This window comes from Miniopterus natalensis, chromosome 4 (genome assembly GCF_054644295.1).
Source record: "Miniopterus natalensis isolate mMinNat1 chromosome 4, mMinNat1.hap1, whole genome shotgun sequence".
NCBI lineage: Eukaryota > Metazoa > Chordata > Mammalia > Chiroptera > Miniopteridae > Miniopterus > Miniopterus natalensis.
The window spans coordinates 91,016,938-91,031,777 of record NC_142084.1 but is presented as its reverse complement, the minus strand read 5'-3'; positions in this window follow the sequence as shown (position 1 = coordinate 91,031,777).

The window sequence follows — 14,840 nt, the reverse complement described above, 5'->3', positions numbered from 1 at the left end:
TTTCAACAATAAAGGTAAATTAAAAATAATAATAATAATAAGGATTTAATAAAAATTTTAAAAAAGATTCTACCAACTTTATTTTGAATTGATTTCGCAGGCAAGCTTTAAAAGTGCCTGTCCAAATTCTTTTCTCTTGTGTATAATCCCTTCTGAGGTAGGAAAAGTGGCTGTCACTGTCACAGTAGACTCTTCAGAGTTTTAGCTTGTAACAAATTTAGATGGTTAGTTCCAGGGTATTGATTCGAAAAGTCAGGCATTTAACAATTATTTATAGATGACCAACTATGCACTAAACATGGTCCTAGATACTGCACAATGGGCAGAATTTGGGGGGAATGCCTGTTTACTAATATATTAATAATTTTAATAGATAAAGGAGAAAAGATTACTGTCTTCATTGGTGGTAACACATCATTTAAGAAAACTCGACCTCCACTCTTGGTTTTTGAAACTAAATTACTTGAGAAACAGGTATTGACAGATATTTTAACATGGAAAAATTGAGTCTCAGTGCTAAAATTTTAATTTTTTAAATTATTTCTACATTTTAAAAATCACTTAATTCCCTGGACAACTTTGGGAGGTAAGGCGTTTTGTTTGTTTGTTTGTTTGTTTCTCTCATTAAAATGTTCATCTAAGACTCAGAGGTTAAGACACTTACCCAAACATACAAAGCAAGGAAGTCAAGAACAAAAACCCAAACCCAGGTAGGTCTATGTGACACCAAATACATAGTCTTTGGAGTCATCATATTGCCTGCAATGGTCATAATACGAACAAGACAATACTTAATTGACTTGTACTCAATCAGCTATGACATGCGAGGTCATAAGATAACTTAAAAAACTGAAATGTTACAAGTGTTGGCTTGGCATTGGGTACTGTGTTAACTCTACTCAAAAGTTATCGAAAGAGAGAAACCCTGTGTTTAGAGCGCACGGGGTCAGTGCTCAGCTGAACCAATCGAGCGGCGGTCACTAGTTGCTGACCTAACGCCTGGCTCTGCTCTCGTGCCTCGGGGGACACCTAGATTATATCTCAGCCTCTGCTGTGGTTTGCTGTGGCCACAGAGCAGACCCACCAGTGGCAGAAGCAAAGTGATGTGAACCATTTCTAGGCACAACCCATAAAACCTAGATCTTTCTCCGTGCTCCTTTCCCTATACAACTGGCCAAAACGGAGATGACTTTGCTTCCAGAGTCATATATGATGACGACAGAGGAGTCTGTCGGCCTGGGTCCCTTTCTTCCCACTGCTTTTCACCTGCCTACCACTGCTACTGAGAAATAAATACTTTCCTCGAGTGATTTTACAACAGGGGCTGTCCTGCATCAACAAGCACAGCTAGATCCCATCAAACTTGTTGAACTATATTGGAGGCTAATATTTCCCCGAGCTTTGGGCTCAGCATCTCCTACTCCTCAATATCTCTCTTTATCACCTTTGGCACCTCGACTGTATAGCTTTCTTAGTTTCCGCAAAGTTTGCCTTAACCTCAGAGGGGATATTTCATAGCCCTCTAAAATTTTTCTTTTGGGTTTCAGAAGCATAGAGCAAATTAACCTTGTGAACTCTCACTTGGGCGGAGGCCAGGAGGACTCCATCGCACTAGGCGCCCCAGGAAGGCCTGACCTTGGCCCTGAATACATTTCTCTACCATGCTTAGTTGTCCTGAGCGATGTTTGCTGAGGATTTTTCTTTGTTTCAACTGTGGAGGGTGCTTCTTCTCTTGAAGACACTCATCTGAGACTTGCCTTGGCACACAGTAGGCATTCAATGCGTATTTTTCAAATATCATTTGTCCTTTATGTCCTTATGAGAACTGAGCTAAAATTCCCAAGCTATAACTTTGCAGAGTAACACAACATCATACCCAAAGTAAAGCTAACCCACAAAATCTCAAAAAAATTACTAAAGGGCAAAGAAGCGTCACTGCTTAACTCAACTGTAGTCCAGAGTCAATTTGATTCTTTTAAACTAAAAAAACTCATAGGCGAAATTCATAAGGTTGGTGAGATGCCCTTCATCTTTTATTAAGATGACATGGGCCCAGCACCCGGCCATTTGGGGGCTCCTGTGTGGGAGGCAAACTGAGTCTCATAAACTAACCCAAATTGCTTTATCTGAAAACAGTTTATCTTAGCACATGTCTACTCCTCACTAAGAAAATTATATGAAATATTACTTCTTGGCCCCTTCTAATTCCAAGCACAAAAAGAACAGAATGAGACAATAAAAGTGTCCCCCAAAAGTGTGGTGGGCATGTAATATTAGACATTAGCATGCATTTTAATTGTTTCAACCCTACATTAGAGCTCTTACTGTTTAGCTTTATAGATCACCCTATGGGAGGGTGTTGTTCCATTGTCTGGTTTATAGCTTTGTGTGCTATCACTCTACTCTAATTTAGTTATTTATTGGAAGACAAAGAGCTCCCCTGCCCCACCATGTTGAGAGCCATTGCAAATTTGCAGCCAGTTCTGCTCCCATTGCTTGATATGCACCCAAAGCTGGGCCTCAATCCAGACACCACAATCCCTCTGAATGTATTCAGAATATAAAGACTCTAACCATTAGCACTGTTTCCTATTCAGGAATTTTAAACACCTACAAGCTGAAGTTGTATCTATAGTTGTATCTATTCACTCAGCAGCATTCGTAGATACTAAAATTTCTGTACCGAGGTGCGCAGTAGAGCAATCGTACAACAGGGCAACACAGTGAGCTTTCCAGCACAGTGGCCTTTCAGCTAGAAGCCTGCTTCTCTCTGCCTAGGGCCCCGCCACCACCCCCGTGGGAACAAGTGATGGGATGGCCTCATGCTTCAGACCAGAGAGGCAAAGTTGGCAACACGTGTCCCACTGCCCTCGCACGAGACTTCCGCCAAAGAAAACCATATATATGGTTACTAATAGTAGTGCCCTGCACGAGCAATACGATGGAAGCCAAACATACAAAACACCCGTGTGATGTTGCCTTCTCCGGGAGTCACATCAAAAATTTAAAAGAAACAGATGAAATTAACTTCGATAGTGTATTTGCTGTAACCCAACATACCCAAAATACAATAATTTCAACATGTAATCAATATTTTTAAAAATGTATTCATGGGGAATTTTACATTCCTTTTTCATACTAAGCCTTCAAAGCCTGTTGTGTATTTTATACTTTCGGTGCCTCTCAATTTGGACAAGTCATAGTCCAAGTGCGTAACAGCCACATGTGGCTGGTGGCTACCCTACCGGACAGTCACGCTCCAAACGCTTTATGTCTGAGCACAACAGCACGTGCCACGCTCCCGAAATGTTCCCCAGTGCCACTGACGCCTTCGCTTCGCTCGCCCTGTTTGCGCTCCGAGCTCCGAGCTACTTATTCAACGTGTTTCTACTGAGGACACGCCTAGTTCCAGGCAGCGACCTGCGAGCAGGCCAGGCAAAGCCCCTGCCCTTGAAAGCACAGCGATCCAAACATCACCACCCAGAGAAGCCTGTCCTGAGTCCTTGACAGGACCCGTCCCTCCGTCTACGCTTACACAGAGGTCAAGTCTACTGCGTAGTAAGTTTTCTAGTTTAAACTATTTCCTCAATATCTATCTTCCTTAATAGGCTGCAAAGATCCATGAAAGGGAAGCCAGCATCTGCCCTACTCACTGCTGCGTCCCCAAGCCTACCCAGCATGGCCAGCGCCTGGCACGGAGCAGATGTCCGAAAACACTTGTTGAAAATAAGGGACGACGGGAGGGGGGAGGGGGGAGGCAACGTGCACAGCTGGGAGGTGGGACAGCTCTCGGCAAACACCAGCAGTGCCCATTAGCTGAACGGCAGAGCCAGCCGCCATAATTCACCACTCTCCGCCCTGTTTGCATGCAGCCCCTTCTGATTTCTCCCAAGCTCCATAGAACTGGGACTTCATACCTTGTATTTCATTTGCTCTTGCCTGGATTTATTTCAACAGTGTTTCAGTTCTGGGTATGACCTAAAGATATGGATGGGAGGGCTATATATTTTACAGTCACTCCCGTAAATTTTGAAAATTTTTCTACCCAGCTTATATTGCATTATATGCATTCACGAAAAAACCGCTGGGTTCACTTGATGAGCACCAGCAGCGTGGCTGTGGGCTGTCCACTCCGAGCTGACGACAGGGATGTGCAGGTACTTTCCTCCCAGCGGCCTGGCCGCTCGGCACTGATTTAATTAGCAGGCCGCCAGAATATCTTTTTTGAGCTAACTGTTCTTGTGGTTTCGTTTTTGCTAGCACATACGTATGCATATCAGGCATTTTCAAATTTATGTTTCAGCCCAGAACTTTGAAATGTGTCGTGATATATATTGGGTTTTCGAATCTCTTTCCTCCAAATCCATATTTTACCCTCTCCCTCATTTATTTCATCCTTCTACAGACGCAGCCAAGTTTGTCGACGTCCTGCTGAGACTGTCTGCAGCCCTCCATCCCCGCCGACCGCCAGCACGCACACTGGATCCATTCAGATGCTGCCGACACCGAAATCCGTGACCAGGCCTGGGAGCAACCGGCCGGCGGCTGCTTCCCCTTCCTCTGAGAACGGTGTGTGTCTTCAAAGTGTGGACCAGCAGGGGCACTGCCAGGGAATGTGTTAGAAAGGCAAACCCTCGGGGGTCTCCCCACCCCTGCTCAGTCGGAGGATATGGGGATGGGGCCCAGGAACATGTGTTTTCTGGAGCCTCCAGGGGATTCTGATGCACACACCGGTGCACAGTTCGCAGTCCACTTCTCTCAGCCAACCCCTTGCCCTGGGATCGCGCGGGATATTATCAAAGAGATTGAGAAACTTATTTACAGGGCACAATTCCATCTTAGGATGATTAAAAAAGTAAAAAACCACAAACCAAAATAAAATTTATAAAGAGTGCCACAAGCATTATAAAACGAGATACTCTTAAAGTGAAAATCTATCCAACTTCATTATCAACGGGAAACGAAGCCGGGGTGCTATTTTGAATCTAGAACATTTCCAAAGTGAAATTCCAAGCTGTCTTTCGGTCTTTGTTCACAGTATTTTCAGTTTTTGTTGTTGTTGTTGCTGTTGTTGTTTTTAAACATATTTTTAATGATTTCAGAGAGAGGAAGGGAGAGGGAGAGAGAGAGAAACATCAATGATGAGAGTCACTGATCGGCTGCCTCCTGCACGCCTCCCACTGGGGATCGAGCCCGCAACCCGGGCCTGTGCCCTGACCGGGAATCGAACCGCGATCTCCCTGATCATAAGTCGATGCTCAACTGCTGAGCCACACCGGCCGGGCTGTTCACAGTATTTTTAGATGTCCCTCTGCACAACGTGTTTTCTTTCAGATGTAAGGCCAACTGTTTTGTCATCTGGTTTCGAAAATGAGGTTTCTCATTTTTTTAAGCATTTCACCATTTCAACTGTCATATTAATGCTTGCTACACCTGGAAGTTCCTATGATGGGATGGGTTTAGAACTTACATTTAAAAGCCTATCAAATAATTACCAATATTTAATTTCATGTTCCTTCAAAAAGGAAAAAAAACACACAAAACATTAAAGCTTCTACAGCTCCTCTCCCATGTCATCCCCTAAATTAAGCTTCCTGTTAAAAAGACTATGTCCTAGGATTTCTCAGGCTTCACATTTTCAAATTTAAATTCAAAAGAGCAGAAAGGAGTGCTATGCAATGAAGTGATTTATGCCAGGGGTTTGTTCTTTTTAACTGTAAGATAAATAGGATCCCAAGGAGGAGTGAAGGCAGGGACCCCGTGAGTCAGGCGGGCATCCTCGTATTTCTCCTGGCCTTGCCCAGGGCTTCGGGGTCTCTATTTCAAGTACCAATCATTTTTTTTCCCCTCCAATACAAATGCCTTCTAGATGGCTTGGATATCGTTATAATTATTTTTAATAAAAATCATTTGGCACCCTTAAGCTGTGATCGCGTCTCCCCAAAAGGTTCGATATATTGAACTAAGTATCCCCTCGCCCCCCATGGGCCACATGACTTCGGGAAGTCACCGTCACCCTGGGAAGGCTGGGCGGCTGCCTGGGACGGCAGCGGAGAGCGTGGGCCTGGGAGCCGACTACATGGGGGAGCACTTAGCTCCGCCACGTCCTTTCCAAGCGACCTTGAGCAGTTCCTCAAGCTCCGGGTCAGAGCTTTCTCGTGTACAAAAGGCACATCACTTATTTAGCCCTTGACTTGCTGCTAGGGAGGGGAAAATGCGTCGGGCATGGTGCCTGGTACACAATACAAGGTATTTACTGATAATATTCCAGTAGAACTGGCTCCTCTCTGAAGGGATGCGGGGTGCGGGATCCAGCGAGCTTTCTGGGGAAGCCAGAAATAGGAGTCACTGCATTCCTGGCACCCACCCACCCACCCCCACCTGCAGGTGCCCTCCACCCTCCTCCTTTCACACCCTGTGCCAGCAACACAAGAAGGCCCTCCGTCATTTACACAGAGGGTCCCCACCGCTCATGCATCCGCAGGCCACCCGCAGTTCTCCCCTGACTCGGCCCCCACCTAATGGGAATGCTCCCCTTCCCTTGTCGCAGAGAACCCAACGGGAGGCTGGTGGAGGGGTCCAGGGTGGGGAAAACGGAGGACATCTGTAATACTGTCCACAATAAAAAACAACAACTTGCGGATAAACCTCCAGGCCTGCTTCCTCTGTTGGACAGTTAGAATAAATGTAACCTGTCACTAAAAAAAACAAAAAACAAAGAACCCAACCGGAATTTTAGGGTATGATATACATCAGGTTAACTTACTAATTATACCTCTTGTTTTTCTTTTGAAATGTATAGATATTTAGGTATATTTTTAATACTATAAAATTAAATATACTATAAATTTACATTAGAAATATAAATTTACACTATATTCCTTTATATATTATATATACTACAAATGTATATTTAAATATATATCCCTTTATATATTTTGTATATACATGTATATATGTATAAAATTCATAAAAACAGTGAATGCTCACTGCAGAAAATATTTTGCATGGATATAGGAATACTTCTAGCTGGTATATTTATAGTAATACACTAATACAGAAATTGGGTATGCATAGCCCACTATACACATTTATTAGGGTTTATAGAGTTACCAATAATAACAATCCTCTCTTCTCCTCCTGAGTCCTAAACTAATTAAGAAGCAGTCAAAGCTGCAGAGCATTAAACGGGAAAGACTCTCCCTCTCTTGCCACAAAAAGAAACTTGCGTGGCTCGGATGGGAAAGCATCTGCGTCCACCCCCTCCAGCGCCTCGGTTACTAGCCCAGGGTGGGGCCGAGTGACTCACCTGCTTAGCCAACCTGGGAAAAGGAAGCGAATTGAGAGACTCCTCCCCAGCCAGGCAGGAGGCCTGGCATCTTCTGGTCCACCTGCCACCAAGAGCCCGAGTGTCCCTGGGCGAGGGGAACTCAAGGGGTGACAAAGAGCATTAGGAAGCTGCTATTTTGATCTCCATTATCTGTCTCCCTCTGCTGGCTCCTACTTCAGGTTGGGGATAAACTGGGCTTATTCTTTGGTCCTTTACATGTCCTTTGCAAGACCCAAAACCCTATTCTATGATCTGCTTGTGGCCCCTTAACATACTGAGAATGCTTTTCATTGTCGTTCAATATCCCTTCTTCTAAAACAGCACCTTCTATGGCTACTCAGCATCTTCACTGTATGAATCTCCCTACTTTATTGACCCAGTCTCCTACTAATAGACAATTGGGGTTTTTATTAAGTTGCTGTAAATAATGCAAACAGACAGTATTCTTCCTACACCATTCTGCTCATTTCCTGCGGATGAACTCCCAAAACACTGGCTGGGCCAGCACAGGCCGACATTGGAAATGTTGTGTTGTGTTATGAGTTTTTGTATGTACAGTGCCAAGCTGTCATCCAGAGACTGAGTCACCTTATGCTCCCCCCCAGGAGTCATGAGAGCACCTGTTTGCCCCTCACTCGCATTAAAGGGTGGGATTAAAATCATAGGTCAGAGTTCACTCCTGCGGTGGGACAGGCTTCAGGTTGTGGAGAGGAGCCGGGGACACCCCCCGTTTGCCCCAGTGTGAAATGCCACGTTTCCTTGGATCAAGTTCCCCCATCTCCTGACATTACGCATGTTAGCATTTAAACACCCGTTTTGGAATTAAAACAAAAGCAAACATCATTGCTCATGTGCATTCGAGGGAGGAGGGCGACAGGAAGGAGGGAAACCAGCAGAGGCAGGAAAAGGGCCCTGAGAACCACACCCGGAGGGGCCCAGCAGCGGGAGAGGCGAGCGCTAAGGGGCCGGCTGGATAAGAGGACAGAGGGTGTCCGCTGCACTGTTCATCTGTCTTCCTCTTGGCCACAGCTTCAGCAACCCCTGATAAAGTGTAATGTGCTTCTGGGAAAACTCACAAACACCACAAACACCACGGGCAGTTAGGACGGCACACACATACAGCGCAGTTTAGGCCACCGGATGGCACTCCGGGTGCACACAAGTGAGGAAATGCCTCACGGTCCCCCTGAAAAGGCTCCCTGTCCCCTGGGAGGCTCTGAGACACACTACTCACCACCCCAACTAATAGTCCAACAGAAGCCCAGCACCTGTCCATGGGGGCAGTTTACAGGGCTGAGGAGTGACGGACGCTTCCTCCACTCAGCTGCCCCGGCGCTCTGTCAGCGTGCTTGTCTCCAAGGCCAATGCCCATGGCGGGCTCCCTAGGTCCCCTGACCTGCCTCCTCCCTCGAGGGTGAGACTGCAGAGCAGGCCAGCCCTCACTGCTTCCCGGGAAGCGGGTGGGCCCCTGAGCTGAAGGCATCGGGAGAGGCAGACACTCAGCTGCTCGTGAATCACAGGGTGAGAGATGCAGCTCCACATCCTTGGTAGTTCCAGGCACCCAAAGGAGCAGGGTTGTTTTCTTTCAATATAATTAATATTCATTGTGTGCGAGTGGGGTTCACACGTGCTCAAGCGGGTTCAGGTCAATCATATAGAAACGTTCCCCCATATTCTGACAACTGCAGTTGTCATTATTATAGTTATTATCACTGTTTGTGTTTATCATTAAAATGTGGCGTGGAAAGAAAAGTATCCTTCAGCTTTAAACGTTAAGACTTCGGATACAATCATCAAAACGTGCAAAGAAGACATGCAGGATGACGTGCGTCCATGGCAGACAATGGGAGCGTGGCTAAATCTTTAGTAAGCAATAAATTATAGTCAAACGATTTAGACTAAAGTCACAACAATGATTTTCACTGACGGAAAGAAAGGGGAAAGCGTCCCCAGGCAAAGTCGCCGGGTGGGGGGTGATAAGAAGACGGCCTGGGCTCAAAGTGAACACTTGTCAAGGAATCACCGGAACATAATCCGGCGGGTCAAGTGTGAGAAAATGACAGGAAGCCTTGAAGGCCAAGCCGCGGAAGTCTCCGGCCTGCCCAGGGCCGCTGGGCGCTGGGGCCGCTGCTCTGAGCCCAGGCAGGTGGCGGCTGGTCCATGCAGCCAGGGCCCAGGCCAGAGCGGAGCGGGCAGGGACCCGCAGGCCAGAGCGCTCCCGGGAGAAAGAGGCACTGTCCCGCCCAGGTGACTGAGGGAAACCGGCGGCTCAGCCTTCAGACTCAGGCGTCCCGAAGCCCGGCATCTGAGCACAACCTCCGATCCCTTCGGCGCTCTCATAACTCTCTGAGCTGATCGCCAAGGGCTCATTTTTCTTCTCGAGTCCCCCGCAGTCTTCATTCCTTTTCCCGCTCCTCCAGAGAAATAGCCTTAGAAATATCTCCAGGTCCCTTCCCCTCAATTTATCTGGCAACGCCCTGGATGAACCCCGGCCAGCCGTCGGGGTTTTCCCGCCCCTACTGCATCCGTGCAGATTACTAATGATGGGGTCACCCAGCCGGACAGAAGGCATAAATCCACAGCGCATGGCCTGACGTTGCCCAGAAATTTTTCTACACGTCTTCGCTGTGTTCCGTCCCAGCAGCTACGGCAAACATGTGCGCGGGCCCTCTGCCTTCATCCGATGATCGTGTCCCATTCTCTTTAAGAAGCTCTAGAAGCCGTGCTATAGGAACTTCATCCCAAATCTAGATACCCACCAAGTCTGTACCCCTTTTTTCCTGCTCTCTTATTACACTGGAAAAATTTCTCTCCCTTCCATTAAATGCCAGAACTTTCACAGGTGCACTAGACCTGAGCCCTGCCCCTTCTTACAAATGCCTCTTTTGCATTTTCGGCCTCACTGGTGTTTCATAACTGATATTTCCCATCCACACACAAAGCACGATCTAGAAACTCACTCACTGAATCACCAAAGGTTTAATGAGCATCTACTATGTATCAGGGGTTCTATGCCTTAGGGATACATCAATTACACACACACACACTCACCCCAGACAAAAAATACCACGGACTTCTATCTAAACTCTGCTAGTGGGAAATCTAGTCGCATCTGAAAACAAACAAAAAATAAAACAATCCGCTTCCGTTACCACACAGTCTCCCCCAGCTATCAACCGTGACTCTGTTCTACTTCACAGTAAAACATCTTCGGAGAGTCGTGTACACATCACGTCACCGCTCTGTGATCCTGCCATCTCTTTTCAAGCCATCCAACCTTGCTCCTGTTCCCGTCGCTCTGCAAAAACCGCCCCAGCTCAGGACTTGAACGACATCCCTGTTGCCAAATCCAACAACTGCCCTTCAGTCCCCGTCTTGGGTGACCCCTAGGCAGCATTTAAGGGGTTCATCAATCCTTCTTGAAGCTCCCTTCTCTTGACTTTAGGAGCCCACACTCCTGCTGGAGTTCTTTCAGTTCCTTACTTACGCCATTAGCTGTGACTTTCTCTGTGTTGTGTTTATGCTTTGTTTTTGTCTGTCTGCCTTCCCGCCGCCTCCTGCTTTTCAGGACCCAAGAATGATTGCCTGTCCGCCTGACACGGTGCGAACTCCTGTTTTTCTTTCATGGGAGCTGCTCTTTGCCTCCAGGGCTTTGTCGCAAATTTGTATACTTACATGCAAATTTGTTTAATGTTTATAAGGAACAAGACTTTTTTGTACCACTTTTAGATTGCGAATCTGTCCAGTAGCGGCATTATATTCACCTATATACCTCGTGGCTGGTATGTAGTAAGCAGTAGTTGGATGAATGAAGCTACTCTTACTGAATTTTTGCTTCCCTTTGACACCTGTGGATCCACCTTGTAGATGCTTTCGTAACTCCACGAGCTCCCCAAATTCTTGAACTCGCTCGCCTGAGTGCAGGGTCCTTGTAGATGCTCTCGTAACTCCCACGAGCTCCCCAAATTCTCGAACTCGCTCGCCTGAGTGCAGGGTCTGGGTCACTGGATCCCTGCCCCACGCGCCCTCCCGGATTCCGCCCCCCGCCTGCCTCCCGCTGTGTCGCACCTTTCAACTCAGAAGCACAAAAGGAAAACCATAACAGCAGCAGCAAAACCCACTCTTCAAAGGACCTCGGAAGACTTCTCAAATCTACTCCAAATCTCAGACTGTCTCATAAATAGAGGAACAGGAGCCGGCCGGCAGAATGCAATCCGCCCAAGAGCGCTCTTCTGTCTTCCTGTCCTTTCTTCTCTGGCGGCTCAGGGCACCTCCTGCGTCTCCCAGCCGCTCATTCAGCACCAGGCATTTCTCTCAGACACTCCCAGGCGGCTTTTTGTTGCTTACACTGGGAATGCAGCAGCTTCCATGGGAGAAAAAACTTCCACGATTCGTGGTTCACTGAGTTGAGCAGCTTAAACTGTACACGCGTACACACTCGCCCGGGCAGACACACGTGCGTGACTCCTGGGTGTCAAGCACTGTCTTGGCATTAGACAAGCAGAGTCACGGTTCTCTTCCTCCGAGAAACCCCATACCCCAGAGAAAGGAAGGCATGCCTCAAGTTCATGGTTAACTAAGAGGCGGACCAGGTAGCATGTGGTGCTTCCTCTGTTGGGGAGACTCAAAGATGACCTCGGGGGGGAGACGGCTGGTGGAGATACGAGAGGTAACTGGGAGTTTGTGAGGTGGGATTGGTGGAGGGACCATCTATGGGTTATGCCTATTTAGCACCCTTCCTCCTGTCTGTGGTAACGGCAACTTCAATTTCCTCTCAACTCCCTCCCCTTGACACATAGGTGACCCAGGTCTCACTCATCAGAGCATCCCATTGCCCTGGCCACAAGACTGGCTTAGTCATGTATAAACATGATAACCAGGCTGAGACTTGAATATGGGACTTTAATTAAAATAGGCGAGAAAGGATTGCTAGAATTGCCAAGAGGCTAGATTGTAATTTAGAGCACTTTGCAGCCACCTTGTAACCATGAGGGAGAGCCTGTCTGAAAATAAAGCTATTACAAAGGAAAGCAGAGCTGACAGATGGGGCAGGAGATCGGTGCTTGATAAAACCATTAGAGTACCTGGATCCAACTGCGCCTGAAGCTGTGATCAATCTACCTTAAACTTCCCAGCAGTGTGAGCCAATAGTTTCCCTTTTTTACTACAGTCCGATTGAGTTGATTCTGCATTTAAAGGACTCCTAATGGTGAAGGTGTGTGGGTTATGCATGTGGGAAGAGACGGATTTGGGGGCCCAGAAAGTGGAGTGTTATGGGCTGAACTGTGTTGCCTAAAAACCCATACGTTCAAGTCTTAGCCCCCAATACATCAGATTGTGACTGCATTTGGAGACAGGCTCTATAAAGAGGTAATTAAGGTTAAAAAAGGTCTTTGGAATGAGTCCTAATCCAATTCCTTGTAAAGGAGATTAGGACATAGCCAAACACATGGGGAAGAACCAGCTGAAGACATAGAGAGACAATGACATCTAGGAGCCAAAGAGAGAGGCCCTTGGAAGGAGCCAGCTCTGCTGCTTCCTTGGCCTTAGAATTCCAGCCTCCAGAACTCTGAGGGAGTAAATGCCTGTCATTAAGCCTCCCGGTGTGTGGCACTTTGTTACGCAGCCCTAGAAAACTAACAGAGGAGGTTCCCAGGAAGCAGGGGTGTCATGGGTAAAGGCTGTCATGGTGGGTACATTTGGAAGTGGTAATACGTTGGAAGCACTAAGAGGGAGACCAGGAACAGGTGCAGACAAGGTAGAGGGGCACATGTCCCCTTCACCACAATGCAATTATGCTTCATTCCCTCTTCCTTAATATATAATCTCTTTTTCCATAATGGAGGACAGGCCACAGTGCTTAGATTTTAGACCTTGTGACTCAAGTCTCCAACACCAATTTGTTTTGAAATGAAGCAGGGACCCGCTTCTGCCCAATATAATCGACCTTTCCTGCTAAGTTTATGGAATAACCCTCTTCCACAACAGCCCCTAATTGTGGTGTGTTGTGATGGATCAAAGCCCGGTACGTAATACAATGGAATACTACTCAGCCATAAAAAAGACGCAGTACTGCCATTTGTGACAACGTGGGTGGATCCTGAGAATACCAGGCTTAGTGAAATAAGAAGGACAGGAAATGCCAAGAATCATGTCATTTCACTCGTGTGTGGGATATAAAACCGAAAGCGACAGATGAAGAAACAAGACAGACAAACAAAAACTCACAGACACAGAGAACAGCATGGCGGCCACTAGAGGGGAAGGAGCATTGGGGGGTAGTACAAATAAAGGGGGTCAGATACATGGTGATGGAAGGAGAGCTGACTTTGGGTGGTGGGCACACAATGCCTTGTACAGATGACATATCATGGAATTGCACACTTGAAACCCATATAATTTTCTTAACCAACGTCACCCCAATAAATTGAAATTTCAAGAGTCTGGCATTTTCAAGTTGTTCTCTTCAAGTCATCTGGCTTCTAAGGCCTGGGTTATTGTTGATTTTCACTTCAAAATGGTATGGGGCTCTCTCCTGTCCATGTACACGGAAGAGTCCTGATGAATCAAAGCACAGCCTGGCCTTTAAACGATGGTGACAGAAGGCCTCAGGGGCTGAACCTTCGAAAATGCTCCCGCCTCAAGGACATGGTCTCGCTGTTACTGGAACAAAGTCCCGTGGCCCTGGGAGTCAGAGGCAGGAGGAAGGAGACTGGAGGGTGACTTGAAGGCCAGAGGAAGAGAGCAGAGAAGCTTCTGTTTGAAAACGGATTTTAAAAATTGGATTTGTTTGCCCTTAGCCTGGCTGTGAGGACTAGTTAGGAGCTGGACTCTTCATGCTTCCTCTGGATACACAGAGACTGGGCTCGACTTAGCAACTCAAAGGAGCCAGTCTCCTGTGTTATTTCTAAATCTCCACTTATTAAAGGTAGACCAGCGCCCTTCCCTCCGTCCCGAGTTCTAGCAGAGACACTGCAGAGTGCTCTTTACGCTCTTGATAGAAAGCACCTGGGCATTCTCGAGTGTTTTCATGGATTTTCAGCCACGCTCATGTAAAAACCATGAGGTTCTTTTTTTAAAAAAAAAAAAAAAAGCACCATTCCACTTTCTGATATAATTGTTTATTAATTTTCAGATCACTCTCTAAATCGTGTGCTTCGGATCAGACCGTCGCACACAGCCACTGAGTGTTCTGTGCCGCCAAAAAGGGCTTTTCAGACATTATGCTCCCTTCTCATGTTCGTTGATGTCAGCTTTCAATCCCAGGGAGGTATTTTCTGTTGAGTCACTCTAAAAACAACTCCTTCTAAATGCCTTTTATACTTAGGGGAGAAATGAAATCAAGCGCTTTCTTATCATATTAAGTGGATGCATTACATGTTAACAAGCATTTTCTTATTTTTATAATGGAAAAACTGTTAAGCACAATTTCACTCTCAGCTAATTGTAATAAAGTAGATTTGCTTTTAGACTGAAATATACGAAACGCTCTGAGAAAAGCAGCCAACCC